A 7,391-nucleotide genomic window follows, 5' to 3' on the forward strand; every position below is an offset into this window, starting at 1 on the left:
GGGTACTGTATATAAACTAGAAGAATTATTGGTTGTAAAGCAGTCTGGACTGAACAAATTCAGCTGGCTTAAACTCAGAGAGCTGTTTGTTTTGCTTCATAACAGAGCTTTTGTTTCAGTAGCTGGAGACCCTATGTTTAGCCCAACAACAAACTCTTAAATGAATCAACTATTTGTAGACTTGACACTGTGTTTACCAAGACTTCCAGATATGTATTCTTTGGTCCACATACCTTATACAGTATGGTGTGGCTGTCTGTGTCCTACTCTACACTAAAAATCTAAAATAAACCAAAGCCTTCTCTTTAAAATATCTAAAAAAGCAATTGTGCCATAAAAAACACAATTCTAGTCAACAAGAAAGCAGATCTACTATCATACTAGTTCTCACAAAATGGCTGGTCTACCCAATTCTAAAGCAATTACTGCTGTGTTTTCCTTCTTTCTTGTTGGTAAATGGGTCATACTCTCTAAAATATGGAATTAAGAATTGGTCATAGTTACCAACATTTTCCTTCTCCCATTGCCATTTTAATCTTCTTTCATGGCCTAAACTACTTTATACAATCCAAGCTCCACATTTCAGGTCATTACTATTATTTTAGGTCAATTTCTAACTTATATATAAATACCCACCCTGGGCATAAATAGAACTAGTTGAATGTGAAAGTACAAGCCAGTGTGAGGAAATGTTATAGAAACAGTCCTTACTACATTCAAATTTCAGCCAGTGTACTCCACAAAAATAACATTTGTGAAATCATTACGATGCTTGAAGCCTTCAGCTAATTCAGTCTTACAGCCTGACAACTGTAACTGGAGTTTAAAAATATGGTTAGATAGTTTCCTGTCTGACAGCAAATAAAAGAAATTTCATTTGTACTGACAGACACAATCATAACTTGTATTTTATACAGTCCCAAGGGAGATATGTGCTCCGCTTTCTAAAGAATTACAGTGTGAGTCAGTCTTCAGGTGAACAGAGAGCAGCCAATAAGTCACAACATGGTGGCTGAAGTATTTTTCAGCCCTGAGAAGGAAATCCAGTGAAGATTTAGAAAAGGGAGTAAATAATCTGACCAGTTTGTTAGGCAGGTTTTCCAACAATCCACTATCTTGATTTTAGCTATTGCTAAACTAGGTTATTTGGCATTTTACTAAAATAAAAGTTTAGAACCCCCACTTTATTGCTTTGAATGAAAGCCTGGTGAGATCCACTACCCAGTCTTACTTGCTTTCACCACTACTGAAAAGGTGAGAACCTACTATTTTATTCCTTATCATACTGCTGTAGACACCTATAGGGAATTACTGATCAAATGCAGACTACTATCCCAGCCGAGAAAATATTCACAATGTCAGCCTATGGCTGTATGGTTTGCTATGGTTTCACTTCATCTTTAAATTTCGAATGTCTTCTCAGCTTTCCCCACCCCTTTCGTTCCCACAAACATGACAGCAAAAAGTTAAAGTTCTAAAATACTTGGAAAGTGCCTCTGAACTAGGTATTTTATACATTTTCAAGTATAGTTAAAACAGGGTACTACTGCTACAAGCATTTACTTACCTCTCTTCTGGTATTATGACATTACAGAGATAAACAGTGTTGTGATAATGATTCCTTTACTGCTTGTTCATTGAACACAGACTACCAGCTAATATCATCAAACTGTACATTTGTTACTGTGAAATGATTTTCCTAATGTTTCAAATTATTTAACAATTTCATATTTTATGGGATTATTAAAACCACTATCTTAGTTATTTTCAGACATGAAATTGAACCTTTTCTTTGCAGAATAATGATAATTTTTTAAAAAATACAGGTTCTATACTGTGAATAGTTCACAGAGAATGTCAACTTTCTATACCACCTAAGTAATAGGAATAAACTAGTGATTAAGAACTACATCTAAGTCAATTTTTACAGGGTCACTTGGGAAAACAATTCCAATTAAATTTCAGAACCACATTGCAAACAACACATCAAAAGGCTGAGTAGATAACTTTCTTCAGAATTAGCCTCCATAATTAAGTGTAATTTAACTCACTTTCCTTCTAAAACATGGAGTTATGCACACAGTTCAATTCTTCATGAGGCCATTTTCTAGGAATAGGTTTTTCAATTAATTTTTAACTTGTATCTTTAGTAAATCTGAACACATTTTTTGTCTGTCATTTTAGAAATACATTTAAACAGTGCTCATTTAACATGCAACTCAATGTTAGTAGCTGAGGAATACTAGAAAAGGGGGAAATCGATACTAGTAAATCTAAATGGATATTTTACATTGAAAGCCTTTTGGCATAGAAATAGCAGCTTTGCCTAAATATTATTTATTCAGGTATCTTGGATTTTTTTTTGTTTCCTTCTCCCTTCCTTCACCACAAACCATTTTTCAAGTGAGAAATAGGAAAAACAACACAATCAAAAATAGAAGAGAGCCCAGGAACAACTTTAGCTTTCTCACAATCTTTTCTTTCTTCATAATTCCAGAAAAATAGTGATAAATTTGATTTTTTTTTTCCTCTCCTTGTGAAAAAGTAGAACTAAAGTGCTAGAAAATCATGAAGAGTTTGCCTGCCTCTTACCACTACCCTGACCAATGTAAAATGTCAGTGATTTATAGGAACTACAAAACCAGTAAGTTTTAAGAAAATTAAACCAAAAATATGGAACATCAACATAGAGAATTCACTTACCTCTTAAGACTGCTGTTGAATAATACAATACTGAAGCAGTAAACAAGGATCCATTTTTGCACCTGTCAAAGAACAGTAGGCAAAAGATCCCTAGTAACATATTGGCAAGGAACACAACATTGCACAATCTGGTTATAACAATCCATCCTGATCAGGATATACGGAAAAAAGAAAAAAAAAAAAATCCATTTTTCTGATACATTGATTTATTGATTTTTCTTAGATTTACAATGAGAAAATGAATAGCACAACCTCAGTTAATGAGCACCAAATCATGCGCTTCTGATATCACTTATTGATGATTTATGTAGACCTAAGTGTATTTAGTCAACCACATAAAACTGGTATGAGGATAACATTATGCTCTGTATGGTCTGAACTAGAATTCTCTTACAGAGATATTTGTGTTTGAGAACTCAAGCTTGTAATTAGCCATCTTCTTTACCATCTATCTCTGAATACGTATTATACAGTAGATATCTAGATACACAGGGTGGAAATTAAGACTGCATGATTCACCACAGCATGACTTACAGCCAAATGATGCAAGTTATGGCCCAAGAATGATGGATGAAAACTTAAACCACACAGATATATATTCTTTGCATTTTTAGGTATGTTCCTCAACTTAAAAATTTGAGTTATATTTTAAATTTCCTGTGACTGCAAAACAGACTGCCTTAGGCTGGACAGTCTCATTTTGCAGACTTCGGAAGAAGAGAGCTAGCATAACCGAGAAGTTGTATTAATATTTAATAGTTGCTTTTAAAAGCAACCAAATCCATTTTATTTTACATAGGAATGTTGGGATTTAAGTTCTGGCATCTCAGGCCTCATTAACTCAGTGTAATTTCACCTTTTTAAAGATATCAGTCTCCTAGTTCTACCTCTCACTGTTTGTTTCTTGCTCTAACAGCCCGTCTCAAAGCAGTTCAACACTGGTCAAAAAGGGACTATTGACCATTTGGGCTTCAAGTTAGCATAACTGTGAGATGGAACTCCATAGCTAGCACAGGGCAGGCAGGAAAGGTACATTTTTGTGGAAGCGTATTTAAAGAAAGAAGAAGTCAGCTAGCTGAGACTGCTCAAAGGTTTGGAATGTTACAGGCACGTTGTGGGATGCTGGCTGAAGAGGCAAATGCAGGTAAAATCAATGACACGTGATAAATGAAATTCTCACGACTCCATAATTTACCATAGAGACACCAACAGCCACACACTAACAAGCAGGCAAAGTGGTTCCAGCTTAGCTTCACCACAAGAATCACCATATTTGCCTTAGAGAAGCCTGCTTTTATAACCCTGTGTGACAGGGCAGTGAGCAAGCCAGGACTTTAAGGCAGAACTGTCTGCACCTTTTCCTTAGAATTAGCACTTCAAAAGCAGTTAAAGGTTTTAAATTCCTAGCTAGTTTTTAGTAAAAACCAAACTGGAACAAGGTAGCTTTTCAAATAGATGAAATGCAAGTCTGTTGAGAGAGACAGGTTTAAATACAACATTTTATAAACAATCTCCTCCCTACCATCAGTGCCTGTACATCCAAATCCTGCTCCCAGCAGGATTTCAGCAGATTTCAGTTCTTGGATTACAACAAAATCAGCGTTCCTTTTTAAAGCATAAGAAGACTTTCTTTTTCTTTCACTTGTAGTTATATGGCTGCTCCCTGCCTCTATGAGAATTTCCCAGGTCCTCTGCAAACTCTCCAGCTGCTTGCACTGAGCTGCAGAAGCATTGCCAGCTGAGCATGGCCAATAACACTCAGAAACTAATTTCAGGGAAGCCCCACCATCCCCTCCCTTTGGCAATTTCACCTGAACTGAATAAATCCCTCATCAAGTATATTCTCACCTTTTTATAAAATGTAGCACACAATAATCTGTGAGCAAGTGGCAGAATGTACCTTCCATCACACTGAAGATGAAAGGCAGTGCTCTACTGTTAATAGTTAACTTTAAAATTGTGACTTCTGAATTTAGCTTGTTTACTTTCACAGTGCATCTGGGTGTTCTGTACCACTCAGCCCTCCCTAGTTGTGCTTCCTGGCAGAACCACAACAGTGGAGAATCCTCAGAAGTTCTTGTGTGTGGAGCTCTGCAAGGCTTTTCTTTGACATGTGCTTAACCAAGCAGAGCTCAGTGATCTCTGTTCTTTTCACTTAAGGTGAGACATTTTCATTTCATGCTCAAATACTTGCTGGATGGATATAGGAAAATGTTTTTCTTACAGGCAGCAATGCTTTAATAGAGAAAGAGCAGCAGGGCAAAGTTTATTTTGTTCTTAACTCCCTGAGCATTGGATTGGCATAGACCTATGGAAGGTTGGCATAGGCTTTAATTCTTACTAACTCTTAACACCTAACTTTTCTCCAAATAAACCATTGGAAACGTTGGATCTGCATTATCTACCAAATTATGACCCTCAGAATACACAGCCTAAATATTATTAAATACAGCAACAAGTTTTTCAGAAATAAGAATGAATGTATTTTTTAAAGTGAGAGACCTAACAAGTGAGAGGGGAAGCAAAGCACTGAACATCTATTTTTCAGGGGAAATTTTCAGGAAAAAAAAAAATCTGCAATTTTATCCTGCTGTCTTCATCACAGAAAGAAGTCACTGTTTTACAGGCCAGACCATTCTGCCTTTGGGGAGGGGAAGTCAGGAACAGGGAAACTCCCTGTTGAAGGGACAGCAGCAGCATTCCCATGCCTGTAGCCAATTCCTGTGGCTCCCACAGCTGGAAATTAAACAGAAAAAGTGGGTAATGCAAACTTGTGGTCAGGTTTCAAAGTTAGTAGACTGTACTAGCTTGACATGTTTGAAATCAAACTGCATTCTTTCATTCCATTTTTATTGTTTGATCAATGTAGGTGTTTCAAATTTTGAGACTATCTGCTGTGACAGTATACATCGCCCTCTCAACCACCACCATTTTTAAAACATTGTTTGTGTTCCTCTTTCTCAGTGCAGTATTAGATTAAATTTCACAATGTGACTAACAGTGTAAGGGCAACTAACATTAAATAAATTAGCAGCTTCGTTCTGTAGGGTGATTTAATGGGTCTTTCTAAATTTTATTTTCTCAAGACCAGGAAGTCCAGTGAGTTACAGAAACATATCATAAAGCTGTTTTGTATCTTTTCTATTACTTTTAACAATAAAGAAACAGCTCCAGAGTTTTCATGGCAATTAAAGACAAATTCAATGCAGACAACAATGTGTAAATTCCTTACAGGCTAAGGTAAGCCATCGGGGAAATGACGCCTTGGAGACAAAGTCGTTCTGAAAAATCAGCCCTGACAGAGATGAGCAAAGTGACAAACCCAGAGGCAACTCTGAAGTCAGCAGCTCTACTGTTTGTGAAGTCTGCCAAGAAGTATAACGTGCCCAGGTATTTCCAGCTGCCTGTTCGTTATTCTCATTCCTGTCAAAATGCATCTTTCTTGCAACACTGTCATTCAGAAAACATTCACTTTAGGCTCCAAAGGCAAACAGGCCAAACTCAGAGCTCTAATAATCTGACGTGAGTCCACTGAAGTCAATAGTTACCCGTGCTTATATTCATGAAGAAATTTGTCTCAATATCTTAAAATGTGGAAAATTCTGACCCTATTCAATTAGGTGCAATTTACCATGGGTTCGTAGGAATTTAAGGGATTATTTCAAAAGTTAAAACTGCAAGACTGGAGTTTATCTTAGATACTATCAGAGAGTGTTCTTCTGGGTTTTAGCATCAATATTTCATTAGCATTAGCAGCCCACGCATCATTGAATTATGGAGACTGAATTTCCATTTCAATTTAGTGATTCTTCTCTCCCAAAGCAGAGTGCTGCAAATAAGCCTTTCTCACTCCTCTTTTCCTATAGGTCTTTCCAGATTTTTCTATACCATAATCATTTTGGGTCCAACAGAAAAGTACATACAGTGAACTAATGCTTTTTTTTCCATCGACTTCAACTCTCTTCCAACTCAAAATAATAGTATTATCAGTCTGGTTTACCTGTGTCTTAGCCACCATACAGATGCCCAAGAAATATATATTGATACTATTTTTCATATATAAAAAACCACCACTTACATACAATGATTTTAGAAATGTTGAGCTACCTTGCAGCGGTTGGAACTGTATGTGTGTGTATATATATGTATATATATATATATATACATATATATACACACACACACACACACATACATGTACCCCAATGGGGTACACAGATATACTTGAATACTTAAAAATTAAGCACCTGCCAAAATACTAGAAGCATCAGAGTCATAGCTGGCTTGCAGATGTGGGAATAAATAAATAATAGAAACAGTATTGTGGTTAAGATAGGTTGGATGTTCTTATCTAGGGGAGAGTAAAAGACAAGATTGCTGTATATCATCTGGAATTAATTTTGAGCTTTTTACAGGCCTAAAAATAAAAACAGATGTATAAAATCCCATTGGCATAAAAAAGCCCAATTTAGAAAAAGCTGTTGTCTACAAATGTGATGATCCTTAAGGTTTATGTTTAGGAGGACTGAAAGATTCCAAGTAATATGAGAATGACAGCAAGGTAATGAAATAATCAATATCTGGCATCAAATCTCTATTTTTTTCCTCTTCATTTCTCAGTCTCACTCTGATATCTGACTGTAATTTGGTAGACTAAACCTAATAATAATTTTTTTTAAAATTACTGC

This window comes from Patagioenas fasciata, chromosome 6, assembly GCF_037038585.1.
Source record: "Patagioenas fasciata isolate bPatFas1 chromosome 6, bPatFas1.hap1, whole genome shotgun sequence".
Classification (NCBI taxonomy): domain Eukaryota; kingdom Metazoa; phylum Chordata; class Aves; order Columbiformes; family Columbidae; genus Patagioenas; species Patagioenas fasciata.